The sequence below is a fragment of the Erinaceus europaeus genome, chromosome 11, assembly GCF_950295315.1.
Source record: "Erinaceus europaeus chromosome 11, mEriEur2.1, whole genome shotgun sequence".
NCBI classification, from domain to species: domain Eukaryota; kingdom Metazoa; phylum Chordata; class Mammalia; order Eulipotyphla; family Erinaceidae; genus Erinaceus; species Erinaceus europaeus.
In genome coordinates, this window is record NC_080172.1 from 34085609 (window position 1) to 34100894 (window position 15286).

A 15286-nucleotide genomic window follows, 5' to 3' on the forward strand; every position below is an offset into this window, starting at 1 on the left:
GTGCTTTGTCTGTTGCCAGTGAAGCAATCCTGGGATCATGGGCCATATATACACTATTAGTCCATCCATCCCCCTGTGGTGTCCTTTGTTACATGTTTCTTCATGCACTAGCTATACTCTCTAATGATTGCTTATTTACTTGACATTTTTTGTATTTTACCATCCATTAGACTCTAAGCTCCATAAGGCTAGGGACCTCTGACTTATTAGTTTGGCATCCCAGGGGTACCCCACACTCAAAATATGTACTTTTAAATAAAGGCTAAATAAATAAATTATTGGTTTTACCTAGGGGGACTCTGATCACATTTCAAATGTGTTCTTTTTTTCTTATTAAAAATACATTCTTCTGGAGACAAAATGATTGAAGTGCCATAGTCAGTTATATCAAACTACTCATACTTTTTTCTTTTCTGTAGATGAAAAGGTGTGAGGTTTGCACAGTTGCAGGGTAAATAGAACTTTGACTTAACCTTTCGTAGCTGACATTACTAATTTCATGTATTATTGATAAGTCTTTTTTAGGTTGCTATCAGTTAGAATTTGTTTTCCTCGTGGCAAATATTTTTGAAAGCAAAGTATATCAAAATAATGGTTTTTAAAGTATAAGTGGATATATTTATGTGAAAACATTAAAATATATGTTTATATAATCTATATAAGTTTATATAATCTTCTAATTATTAATTCATGTATTAATTTGTTAAAACATTGTCTCTATGAACTAGGCTGTCTGCTATAGTCGGGGCAAAAAATAGATATATCCTTCTTCTCAATGAGTTTGTAACTTGATGGGAAAGAGAAGTAAACACAGTAACTACAATCAAATTTGATGAATTTGTGCTAGAAGGAAAACCAAACTTCTCTTTCAGGAAGAGATCTCTAACTACACAATTCATGGCAATCTTTCTAACTTTTGACCTTATAAAAATACTTGTTAGTATGAATTCCTATTGCCTGTAAATTACCTCAGGCATTAAATTTGCATTAATTCTAACTAGTGTCTTGATTGGAAGATAATGAATGATGAAAACACACTGTAACATGATCGTTTTAATTTTATAAAATAAAAAACCTAAAGTTAGAAAACAATATTTTCAACAGTTGATATTTTTATTTATATTTACATTAGTTAATATGTTGTGGTATTGTTCTTTATGCTTTTTCTTTCAAAGTGTTCCCAAACAGGACTGGGAGGGTGCTTGCTTTGCTATGCACTTGACCTAGGTTCAAACCTGACCCCCACTGTACTGGGAGAAGCTTCTGTGTTATGGTGTCTTTTCCCCTATTCTTTTGTCTCTCTGTCTTTGTCTTTTTTATTATATATATATATATATATATATATATATATTTGAAAAGTCATCCCAGAGCAACTAAGCCCTGAAAGCGACAATGAAAATTTCCCAATTTTTGAGCTCTACTTCTATACTTAGTTTAGAAATTTCATGTGTTCAAGAGCTGGAACATTTAGGAAAAATGGAGACAAGAAAGGTGGTAAGAGAGCTTGAATAGCTCTATTATTTTGAGCAATGTTTCTTGTAAAATTTTCACCCCCCTGTTATTTCACCATTATAGTGTCTTGTAGCTTAGGAGACAAGTCTCATAAAAGTAATTGTGTGGCCTTTGCATGGTCTTTGAGTTTTACTGTAAGCTTATTGAGATAATGTGGGAGATGCCCTGAAGGATTCCAGCTCATTCTCTCTGAACAAGTTGATGTTTTTCCCTGTGTTTTTTGAACAGTATGAGGTGAGGTTAATGAACTTATGTTATACTAATAGGTGGACTCTTTGGAGCCTGAATTTTAATGTCTGAGCCCCTGCCATCCCATGGTAGATACCCAGTTAGGAGAGTATCAAATAGGTAGACAGTACCATGGGCTGGTCATTAACATTCCAGGTGAAGTTGAATGGGTGAGAGTAGGTAGAGGGAATCAGCAGTGATCTAGAGCTTGGAGGACCCAAGTACATCACTTGCTTCCAAGGTCTGAATTACTCTCACTTAATTCACTTCAGTAGAAAAGATGGGAAGATTTTAAATGAACAAACTGAACTGATTCAACAAGATTGTGTGACCTCACTACCAAGTGCAGCCTGAGGAGATAATAAAGAGGCAATTGAATAGGAAAAAAAAAAAAAAAAGGAGAGAGCTCAGCTATTTCAGTAGTAACAAACCCTAGAAAGAAATTTCTTTGAAATTCAAATCTACCTAGGTTTCTAAGATTAGGTCTCAAAATAGACATACTGAACACCTTAACTTATTTATTCATTTGTATTTAATTGCTTTATTGAAGTGACATTGCATTTTAACATAGTTTAAGTTTGTGTATAGCATTATAATTCAAGGTCTATAAAAATAACAAAAATAGGGGGCCTGACGGTAGTGCAGCGGGTTAAGCACAGGTGGCACAAAGCGCAAGGACCATTGTAAGGATCCCGGTTTGAGCCCCTGGCTCCCCACTGCAGGGGAATCGCTTCACAGGTGGTGAAGCAGGTCTGCAGGTGTCTTTTTTTCGCTCTCCTTCTCTGTCTTCTCCTCCTCTCTCCATTTCTCTCTGTCTATTCAACAACAATGACAACAATAATAGTAACAACAACACCAGAAAACAACAAGGGCAACAAAAGGGAAAAAATAGCCTCCAGGAGCGGTGGATTCGTAGTGCAGGCACCAAGTCCCAGCAATAACCCTGAAGGCAACCCCCCCAAAATAGCGAAAATGAACACATGTGCAAATATGTGTATTTATATGTATATATGCATGTGGATATATACACATAAGTATATATATAGTCATAAACCTCTGTAAATGATACAAATACTATGATGACTTCCAAAATAAATATAAAATTATATTACATGCATATGGTTTCCAAAAAATATGTACCTCTCACTGATAAGAGTATGGTGGCTGAGTGAATGCCGTGAGTAGTGAAAAACTTAAAGTAATATTTCTTCAAAATTTTTTATTCTTTAAAATTAAAAAATATTTTATTGATTGATTTGATAGAGACAGAGATAAACTTTAGATGGAAGGGGTAGATAAGGAGAGAGAAAGAGAGATAACTGAAGCACTGCTTTACCACTCATGAAGCTTCCTCTCCAGGTAGAGACTCAGGGCTTGAACCTTGGTCCTTGTGCATGGTGAAGTGCACTCAAGGGTGAGCATCCTTGGGCACATATTCCCTGTCCCCCCATTTTTATTCTTTATTTTATTTTATTTATAAAAAGGAAAAACTGACAAAACCATAGGATAAGAGGGGTGCAACTCCACACAATTCCCACCAGCAGAACTCCGTATCCCATCCCATCTCCTGATAGCTTTCCTATTCTTTAACACTCTGGAAGTATGGACCCAAGGTCATTGTAGGATGCAGAAGGTGGAAGGTCTGGCTTCTGTAATTGTTTCCCCGCTGAACATGGGCTTTGACAGGTCAATCCATACTCCTAGCTTGCCTCTCTCTTTCCCTAGTGGGGAAGGGCTCTGGGGAAGCGAAGCTCCAGGACACATTGGTGGGGTAGTCTGTCCAGGGAAGTCTGGTTGCCATCATGCTAGCATCTGGAACCTGGTGGCTGAAAAGAGAGTTAACATAGAAAGCCAAACAAATTGCTGGCTAATCATGAACCTAAAGGTTGGAGTAGTGCAGATGAAGAGTTGGGGGGTGGGTGTCTCCATTTTGTAGACAGCTAGTAGGCATATTTTAGTTATATTCCAAAGGGCCTATGGCTATACTAGTTGTTTTTTGTTTTTTGTTTTCTTCTTTGTTCTTTTTTCCCCTTGAGCCTGACATATGATATGTAGGTGGATCCAAGTTATTGTCTGGGGAGATGATATCATGGTTGGAAAGAGAACCAGAAAGCTGGATCAGGGAAGAGAGCAGCTCCCTAACATGGGAAAGGAGTATAGATATTGTTGACTATAAACTCCACAGATTTGATGTGGTCTGGGGCCCATATTCAGCTTAGGATCCTATGTGACCTCTGCATCCCTGTAGATCTGAGCTCACATTCTGTGGTCATGAGTAGGAATGTTCCAAGCTGCTCCAATATCAGGACCCAGCTTCCTCAGGTGTAGCATAAAGTATGTTGTCCATCCTCCTTTCGGCAGATGGAACATTCTCTACTGTTGTTGATCCAAGTTGATGGCAAGGTCCTTTGGGGGCCCACAAAGGTTATCTATTGTGTTGTTCCTGATAGAGATGACTGTAACAATGGAGGGATCTATTCGAAGTCTAGGCCCATCATGTCTGTTTGGGAATCTCAGAATTCCCTGACTAGGGCCCCAGCTGATGGGGTGGCCTGATAGTGACTAAATAATCATCATTAAAATATGCCAGTCTCTTGCCCTTATTCAGCTTTTTTTCAGTCCTTGCTTTGATAAAGTTAGCTTTGGAGTGAGTGAGGGAAGTGCCATTTTTTATTCTTGATGGGTATTTGTTAATTCTCCTACACTGGGATTAAGTTTCAGGGCAAATTGTAACTGGGACAACAATGTAATGAGGACTGAGAACGAATATCAAGGAATGGCAAACCTCTCACATCTGGGAGGATCCCACAGTCACCAGCACACCCTCCTTCTGACTAGGCTGTAGCTGATATTCCGATTGTGTGAAAGCAAACGCTTTGTGCCAGGCTCTGATATAAATACCTGACAGATTTTATATGTCCTCACTGCATGACTAGTCATGTAAGAGTATCTACTTAGAACTGAAAACTTAGACTGAATAAGTACCTAATATAGTGACTGATAGGCAGCAGAACTGGGATTTGAACCTGGGTCTAATTGATTCCCAATGTCTGCTTCAGTAGTTACCAGCAAGTATGTTTCTGATCATATTCAGTAGCAGATAGAATGTGTTTTATCTCTTGTGCAAGCTTGAAGGACAGTTTGGTCTGCAATTAGAGGTACATATGCTATAGATGCCTAGACCACACCTGTTTGAGATTCTGAACAGTCATTATCCCTACAAAAGATACTCCTTAATTACACACCTGAAGTCAGGGTATTGGCTCTACACTGGGTGGTGAGAACATAACTTAGTTAAAGAACAGAGTTCTGGGTCAGGTAGTGGTTCATCTAGTAAAGCATACATGTTACAATGTATAAAGACCTGGACTCACAACCCTCCAGTCTCAGCCTATGGGGGAAAGCTACATAAGTGCTGAAATAGTGCTGCAGGCCTCTTGTGTATGTGTATGTATCTCCTTTCCCTCTCATTTTTTCTGTATCTATCCAACAAATAAATAATAAAAATATTTTAAAAATCTAATGAAGAGCATAGTCCCAGGAGTCAGTGGAAACCATGATGAAATCCCAGGCCTGCCACTTAATTGTTTGATGGTCTTGGGAAAATTAATTAATACCACTGAGCCTCCCTTTAAAAAGCTCTAGAATGGTAACAGTCACACTAACCTTGACAGGTCAGTGATAGTACTATAGTAAATCAAACACAAGGCAGATTCTAAATTGCCATGAGTGGTGTATTTTATACTTTCCATCAGACTGCTAGCCACATTATTAATTGGCCATAATTGTTTAATATGTAGTCTAGCTTTATCTGATTTTCTAATTTCTTATTTCACACTTCCAGCAAGTTTTATGGCCTTATATTCGATCAAGGTGATATACATAGTTGTTGGCATACACTATTTTATGACCTCCTATCTACTTGTCACTGTATAGGCCATTATGAGGTCTAAGATTTATATCGTATAGTAATGGGAGTACTGCATCAGTTGAAAGCAAACTATCAAAGCAAACTGTCAACGAGTTATTTTATCTTTTATGATAAAATTGCCTTACGGCCAATTAGTTATGTGGCAAAAATACTTACAGTGAAAATGTCTGTGGTAAAGAACTTACTGTGAAACTATATAAAACCTTCAATTGTTAGTAACTCTTATTATTAGTTGATAAACTATCAAAATTTTAGATAATTTAGAAGAAGAAATATATAAAGTGATCTAGACTGAGGAACAAAATAAAGCTAATGTAACTTCTAGGCTATTAGAACAGAGGTTTCCTGTGGAAACAGCCTCCCTTTGCTGTTGAAGCAGGGGGATGGGTTCCAGAGGAGGGCACTCAGCTCCCACCCACATTTCATAATGTATGATGCTCAAGGAGACTTCCGTAGGACAGCTGGAGGGATCCTGCTCCAGTATAGGGTATAGTAAGTTTTGGGGTATTTTTCTCAGTTTCAATCCATTCTCTTATATATCTTGAAAGGACCCATTGTATCATGTGCTGGCATATTTTAAGGAGAGTGTTTATTTTTATAATATATGCTTTCACTGATATTTTTATCATGCTACTTTTATCATGTATATTGTAATGACTCTGACAGATCAAAATATTTTATGTGCATTAGCATTGTAATAACCACAGCTGCTAAAAAGGTTGAGGTTACAACAGTCATCCCCTGATGCAAAAGTGGGGTGGGAAAGGCTGAGAATAATTTACCCATCACACTTACCTCCTTGTTTACTAAGACACTGATAAGCAGATCAACAAAGGTAGTAAAAGTAGTACCTGGTCATTATGAGGCTTTGCCTGAGTCAAATGCACAAGTGATGCTGATAACATACCTCTAAAGTATGATAAATAGTTAGGCACCAAATGGGACCAAATTTGAGAAGCCTTCTTGATTTTACACTTGGATCAGGAGCCTTTTCCAGTGAGCACTTTCCAGGACCATTCTTCAGAAGTGGTTTTAAATCCTTGTGAAAAAGACCCAGAACTTTCTGTATGAAAATTTGGTGCCCCCTTCGATAGCTCAGCTGGCAGAGCGGAGGACTGTAGGCTCCTGTGCGCTGCCATCCTTAGGTCGCTGGTTCGATTCCGGCTCGAAGGACTGGGGTGTTTACTTTGGGAGTCGGGCTGTAGCGCAGCGGGTTAAGCGCAGGTGGCGCAAAGCACAAGGACCGGCATAAGGATCCCGGTTCGAACCCCGGCTCCCCACCTGCAGGGGAGTCGCTTCACAGGTGGTGAAGCAGGTCTGCAGGTGTCTATCTTTCTCTCCTCCTCTCTGTCTTCCCCTCCTCTCTCCATTTCTCTCTGTCCTATCCAACAACGACGACAACAACAATAATAACTACAACAATAAAACAACAAGGGCAACAAAAGGGAATAAATAAAATAAATATTAAAAAAAAAAAAAAAAAGAAAATTTGGCACACCTGCTGCTCACTTCTCTGTCTGCTCAAACAATCTCTACATAAGTGTTTTTCTTACTGACGGCAGCATATACATATACATTTTTTAAAAACATGGTACACTTGCAGGTGAAAGAAGAGAAATGAAAACTTCATTATCTCTATTTAGCTTTTACTCTGTACCAGGGAACCTTCTTAAATGTTTTACATGCATTAGTTTTTTAATCATTTAATCCTCACAGCAACACTGCTAGTAGGTACTACTGTTAACCTCATTTTTTCAGTTGAAGAAATGGGCACCAGGCATTAGGTGTGTTGGCCAAAGCACAACTGATAGGAGGCAGAACAATTATTTAAACCCTGGCAGTGCAGTTCCAAAGACCTTCTGAAGTTGAAGGCAATAATTAGTATTTACACATTTCCTAGCATGTTGACAGTTGTGTACAAACAAAATGACAACTATCACAAAGAGTTCATCTACTTCAACAAGCCAAAAAGTTTTGCTACTCAGTTAAAGAGATGTTTCTTCTCAGGATTGTGTTGCCATTATCTATTTTTAGAGCAGTTAGGTAGCAGCAGGAATTCTAATAAATATTTACTGAAATCAAATTAAATGTCAACTCATTTTGTTTTATCTTGGAAATGTACCTTGATTAAATAATATGCTAAATGGATCCATTGTAATGATGATATAAAGAAGCCTATTATCTTTGTTAGCTATCAATAGGCTGACTTTTGTCTTGACATTTCATTTTCTATTGACACATCTTGTAAAGTGCAAACATTACAGTGTGCAAAGACCTGCGTTCAAGTCCCCAGTCTCTACCTGAAGGGTGAAGCTTCATGAGCAAAGAAACAGTGCTGCAGATCTTTCTCATTCCTTCTCTATTTCTACTCATCACCCACTTCCCTCTCAATTTCTCTCTGTCTGTCTCTATCCAAAGAGGGGAAAAAGAGCACTCATGGTTATGTTTATCTGGTTTATACATACTCTATAATTTTTCATACTCTACATTTCATGGTTCCTTTCCATATATATTTACAATAGAGTATAGTAACTTAAGATATTCCAAATCATAGGAGCTGTGAAACTTTGAATGTTTTCCAGTTAGAAACAAGTAATTTATGTCCTTTGACATTATTTGTATATAGCTGTTTCACTGGTTGCTTCTGTTCTCCATGGTTTAAGCTTTTAAGAGAATCTACATATCAAAGACTCAGCCTATGTATTAAAAAGACTCAGTCTGTGCTTTAAAAAGTTTGAGACATTCAATCAATAGAGATTTATATGACTACAAATTAATAAGAGTAATAAACACTATTCCCACCACCAAAAGGTTATGCCCCCCCCCCCCAATGAAGCTGGACATCCACCTTCACGCTCAAACCAGGGTTTTTACTTTGGTGCCCTACTCCAAATTTAGTCAAATCCTGTTTTTAGTTTCCCTTTCTGTTCTTCTTTTTCAACTTCTGTTTATGAGTGGGATCATCACATACTCATCTTTATCTTTCTGACTTGGCTTACTTAACATTATTCCTTCTAGCTCCATCCAAGATGGGTCAGAGAAGGTGAGTTCATTGTTCTTATTAGCTGCGTAGTATTCCATTATGTACATATACCACAACTTTCTCAGCCACTCATCTGTTGTTGGGCACCTGGGTTGCTTCCAGTCAACAATATTTATACCCCTTTCCCATATTAGGGAACTACTCTCTTCCCTGATCCAGCTTTCTGGTCATTTTTCCAGCCATTACATCATCTCCCCACACAATAACTTGGATCTACCTGCAAATCAGATTTCAAGCTCAGGGGAAAAAAAGAAAAAGAAAGAAAGAAAAAAAATACTATAGCCACAGGTCCTTTGGAATATAACCAAAATATGTCTATTAGCTATCTACAAAATGGAGGACCCCTCAACTCTTCATATGCACTATTCCAGCCTTTAGTCAATGGCTATCAACAATTTGTTTGGCTTTGTATGTTAACTCTCTTTTCAACCACCAGGTTCCAGATGCTAGCATGATGCTGACAAGATTTCCCTGGACAGACAACCCCACCAATGTGTCCTGGAGCTTCACTTCCTGAGAGCCCTACCCCACTAAGGAAAGAGAGAGGCAGGCTAGGAGTATGGATCGACCTGTCAGAGCCCATGTTCAGTGGGGAAGCAACTATAGAATCCAGACCTTCCACCTTCTGCATCCCACAATGACCTTGGGTCCATACTCCCAGAGGGTTCAAGAATAGAAAAGCTATCAGGAAAGAGGAAAGGATACAGAGTTCTGGTGGTGGGAATTGTGTGGAGTTGCACCCCTCTTATCCTATGGTTTAGTCAATGTTTCCTTTTTATAAATAAAACATTTTTTAAGAAAAGAAAGAAAGAAGTAGCAAGGTAAAAATAAGTACTTGCTTGTACAGACATCCACTAAATATCATTCTGCTTGTTGTCTTAAACCTAGAGGTCTGTAAAGTTGAACTTCATTGTGTGTCACACATAGAAAATGGTTTAATTGTTGATTTCTATCCTTGATTGTGTGGCCTATAAGCCTAACCATTTTTATCAAATGGTCTAGATGCCCAATATTATATTCCATGTTATAGATTTTACTAGTACCACATCTTGGAATCTGCAGAACACTGTCCTTAACTAGCATCCAGGGAAACTTTATTTGGATTCCATAACCTTGAGATCAAGATCACTGGACCTGGTTTTTCCTGCTGATGAAAAGACCTTGCTAAATATATATATATATATATATATATATATGGAAACCCCTGATTTGTCAAGATGGGGATGTTGGTGAACTTTTTCAAAGTGAAATCTTTCAGAGTATTATCTTTTCCTGCCAAGATAATTTTATACTTCTCCCTATGTATTGTACCTCTGCCTACATATGTCTTCATTCAGATTTGGAATTTGTGAAATCATGGAGTAAAATCACTTGCAGTAGTAGGTAATTAGCTGAGAAGCTTTAAAAAAAAAAAACTGTATTCTGGGACATTTGCATCATAATAGAACTTTAATCTTCACCCAAAGGAATAAATGCATTGTGGGGGACAAAAGGAACTGGTCAAGAAAAAAATATATATATATATTTAAATTAAACTTTTTTTCTAGTACTTATGAGCCATAAATGGTCGTTTTTACTATGTAGTTAAAAGTCTGATCTTGCATCTTACTCTCTCAATTAGAGAAAAACTATATCAAGATTTTATCACATACTAAAGGCAAACAACAGATTCTTATTCATAGTGCACCCATGTAGTCAATACGTAGTTTTACAAAAGCTAATAAAATCATTTTCCACATAAATAAATGTTTTATTAACAATAGAGCAAATATTTCCATAATTTTAAATTTTTGTATTTTGAGTTCTGTTTAATCATATTCAGTTTTCAAAGTAATCTTTCTTTAATGTTAAATATTTATAAGTTTTTAAAAGTAGAGTGTTTTTTTATTAGCGATTTAATAATGATCAATGAGATTGTGGGATAAGAGAGGTACAATTTCATATAATTCCCACTACCAGAGTTACGTATCCCATTCGCTCCATTGGAAGTTTCTCTTTTCTTTATTTCTTTGGGAGTATGAACTAAAGATCTTTGAATTTTACACTATTTTTTTTTACTATTTTTTTATTATCTTTATTTATTGGATAGAGATAGCCAAAGATCGAGAGGGGTGGGGGAGTTACAGAGGGAAAGAGACAGAGATACACCTGCAGACCTGCTTCACCACTTGTAAAGCTTGCCCCCTGCAGGTAGGGACCAGGGTTTCGAACCTGGGTCCTTGTGCACTGTAATGTGTGCGCTTAACCAGGTGCGCCACCGCCTGGCCCCGAATTTTACACTATTTTAAAATGAGATAATAAAGGCAAAAGGGGCCTTTGCCAGTGTTCCCAAAGTGTGGTTTCTGGAACTGCAATATCAACATCACCTGGAAACTTGTCAGAAATGTACATCCCTGGGCTGTACCTGAGAACTGCCATATGTCAATCTATGGGCTTGAGTAGAGCAGGAGGTATTTTGAAAAATCTTTCTGGGTTATTTCCATGCAGGCATGTGAAGATTTGAGAACCAGAAGAGTTCCAAACTCATCCTAATTCGCAGATGAGTAAATAGGGACTCAAAAAGAGATTAAGAGACAGTAAAGCTGCTGATTTTTAGAAGTGCTCTTTTGAATGACCAAAAGATAATTTCTTCTGCCTAATCATTGTGAATAAGTGCGGTCTACTGCCATATCTTTGATTGACAGACAGGTCAAATGGCTTCTTGATTGTGTGGCTTTCCCCTTGTAGGGCCTGGTGGTGAGACTTGAATAACTTCAATCTCGGGCAGCCTCTCAGGGATCAGACTGCTCCATATTCACTCTCTTTAAAAAGATCAGCATTCATTTTCTTTTAAAGTTGGGGTTAGTCTGCCTGAGTTGCATACAAATAAGATAAATGAATTCATTACCAAAAGCTAGATTAAGTTTTGCAGCTGTTCCGCCTAGGGATCTGGTAGAGAGAGGGGCCGTCACCACTGAAAATCCTTCACTGATCAAGGCAGTCTGGAAATGCGATCGTACATGGTAAGTAGCATTTAGGAATACTGAAATGAAAAAATTAAAATGACTTTTGCCTACACATATGGGGAATAGGGAAGTCCAGGGGTACCACTAACCATGCATCAGAGCTGTGGAATGCAGATGTTGTTTTTAGTTGACTCACCTTAAAGGAATATGACTCACTGGTGTGGGAATGTGGATTCACATTTAGGATTGCAAAGAGTTTATGTAAATGACTGGACAAAATTTGCTATTTTCTACTTTAGCAATCTCATTTAGCCACTTATCTCTAGATTATAACTGCAAAACTAGCTAGTATCTGCTTCTTAGCTGACTTGTCTATAGGAAAGTCATTATGTGTATACAACCATTTACCCTGACAATATTTTAAAACTATTTACATGTGTCAGGAATATTCTGTGATTATTTTTTCATCTCTCATCTGTGATTTAACCTTCAATTAAGTAACTAGTAATTTATATCTCTTATTTTTTTCCTTCTACTACTTATGTAGTTACATATGTTATGTTTTTTTCTTTTAGTGACTACCCTAGATATTTTACCAAACACACTTAAATTATTAAAGTCTAAAATTAGCCAACACCTTGAGCCTTATCCTAGTAATAAAATTTATCTCCAAAAGTTAATTTTACATATCAATCATTATGAAATCTCTTTATTATTAAATTTTATTAACACTGGGGTTATTACTGGGGCATGGTTCTGGCACTATGAATGTACTGTTCCTGGGAGCTTTTTTGTTGCTGTTTGTTTGCTTTTCATTTTTTATTTCTATTTTATTGGATAAGACAGAGAGAAATTGAGAGGGGAAGAAGAGATAAGGAGAGAGAAAGATATCTGTGGACTTGCTTTACTGCTTGTGGCCTTCTTCTGCAAGAGGGGAGCAGAGGTTTGAACCTGGGTCCTTGCACATGACAACATGTGTGTTTAATCAGGTGTTCCACCATTGGGTCCCCTGAAATGAAAATTTGAAACTTGTTATGCAAGGAATACATCTTGGAAAACATAATTTATTTTATTTTATTTCATTTATAAAAAGGAAACACTGACAAAACCACAGGATAAGAGGGGTACAACTCCACACAATTCCCACCACCAGAACTCTGTAGCTCATCCCCTCTCCTGAGAGCTTTCCTATTCTTTATCCCTTTGGGAGTATGGACTCAAAGTCACTGTATGATGCAGAAGGTGGAAGGTCTGGCTTCTGTAATTGTTTCCCTGCTGAACATGGGCATTGACAGGTCAATCCATACTCCCAGCTTGCCTCTCTCTTTCTTTAGTGAGGTAGGGTTCTGGGGAATCAGAGCTCTGATTGGTGGGGGTTGTCTGTCCAGGGAAGTCTGACTGGCATTATGCTATCATCTGGAAAACCTGGTGGCTGAAAAGAGAGTTAAAATATAAAGCCAAGAAAGTTGTTGACTAATCGTGAACCTAAAGGTTGGAGTAGTGCAGATGAAGAGTTGGGGGGGGGGGGCTCCATTTTGTAGATAGCTAGTAGGCATATTTTAGTTATATTCCAAAAGGCCTGTGGCTATACCAGTTTTTTTTTTCCCCTGAGACTGAAATCTGATATGCAGGTGGATCCATGTTATTCTGTGGGGAGATGATGTCATGGCTGGAAAAAGGACCAGAAAGCTGGATCAGGGAAGAGAGTAGCTCTCTAATATGGGAAAGGGGCATAAATATTGTTGACTGTAAACCCCATTGATTTGATGTCATCTGGGGCCCATATTCAGCGAGCCTATGTGACCTCTGCATCCCTGTAGATCTGAGCTCACATTCTGTGGTCATGAGTAGGAATATTCCAAGCTGCCCCAATATCAGAACCCATCTTCTTCAGGTGTAGCATAGAGTATGTAGTCCATCCTCCTTTTGGAGGATGGAACATTCTCTACCATTATTGATTCAAGTTGAGGGTAAGGTCCTATGTGGGCTGTTTTGTTGTCCCACAAAGGGGTCTGTTTTGTTGTTTCTGCTAGAGATGAGCAGTAACAGTGGAGAGAAGGATTTATTCAAGGTCTTCAAGGTCTAGGCCCAGGAAAACATAATTTCATACACCATTTAAATCTTCCTTTGTAATTGCTCCATTTTCTGAAGGGGACTGGGTCAACCCACTCTGTCACTCGAAGAAGACTGGTTCTGAAATGAATGCAGCCTAGAATGTTTCTAGCTGTGACCAAGTAATGAGAGCTCAGACTGACAGGGATGTAGAGGTTACACAGGCTCCTGTGTTAAATATGAATAGATATGAGCCGTAAGTCAGATCTATGGAGTTTATAGCTAATGGCATTTATGTATTTTTCCCATATTTGGGAATTTCTTTCTGCCTTTACCCAGATTTCTACTTCTATCCTCAACTCTGACACTATATTCCCAGATAATACTCCTAACCTACCTGCATGTTAGCTATCAGACTCAGGAAAAAAAATAGTCATGGTCTGTTGGGAACATGTGTAAGCCTGATAGAGCTTAGGGAGAACCACCCTTGTCTTTGGATGGAGGTCTGAGAAGATAATCTTTTCGTAAGTCTCTCTCAAACGAGGTGAGCATAAGGGGGGAATCTCAGACTTGGTTCTTTCCTTCTTGACTCTCAGGCCCACAGAAACCCCAGTACTTCCCTCCATTAACTGCAGGCCACATGGCCACAGATTCACTTATTCAAAGTCACCTTCTGATGACAGAAGAACATACCTTATCGCACACTTCATCATACACCTCAGACCCCAGACAAGAGAAATTCCAAACTATGGCCTTTTGATCCATCTTCTCTTTGTCTCACCCTACAGGTTTAACCCCTATGCTTCTCTCAAATACCTTTGGATAATTAAGTTGCTTGTGTCATGGAGAATAACTGTCTTGTATCTCATCAATTCCTGTCATACCAGCCCCCTACCTTAGGGGCATGCTGACTGTTAAGAAACCTGTAATTTCTGACATATTTCAACAATAATTACCTCCATTGCTTTTCTATTTAACTCATGTCCACTTTGCTAATAAACGGACTCTAGGATTCTGGGATTCTAGGACTCAGATTCTAGGCACGCTAAGAGTCCCCTGGTGTCTTTTACTTCGTGTCTCCCCTGTCGTGAGCGAGAAAGAACCAGTCCGTTACCTTTCCCCTGGAGACCACCCCACCGGAGAGAGAGAGAGATACTCCAAAAATGGTCCCTTGGAATATATCTAAAATAGACTTCCTAGCTCTTTGCAACATGAAGACCTCAATTTTCATCTACTATACTTTTACCTTTAGTTTCCTGATTACTAAACAAATTTTTCTGCTTTATATCTTAATGCTTTTCAGCCACCAAATTGCAGATGCTACCATGACACCAATCTGACTTCCCTCAGCAGATGACCTCACCAAGGTGTCCTGGAAACCCACCTCTCCAGAACCCTGCACAACTAGAGAAAGGTAGAGACAGGCTGGGGGTTTGGATCTGCCTGTCAGTGCCCATATCCAGTGGAGCCAGACCTTCCACTTTCTGCAATCCATAAAGATCTTTGTTTCATACTCCCAGAGGGATAAAGAATAGGGACACTTCCAGTGGAGGCAAGGGGATATGGAACTGTGGT

General features: G+C 38.5%; 1 non-coding gene across 1 annotated transcript; it reads left to right on the forward strand.

Annotated features, from left to right (window-relative positions):
• Nucleotides 1-6755: 6755 nt before the first annotated feature.
• On the forward strand, nt 6756-6844 carry TRNAY-GUA (transfer RNA tyrosine (anticodon GUA)). Its single transcript is given in 2 exon segments — nt 6756-6792; nt 6809-6844. It is a non-coding gene; the product is annotated as a tRNA-Tyr (tRNA).
• Nucleotides 6845-15286: the final 8442 nt, after the last annotated feature.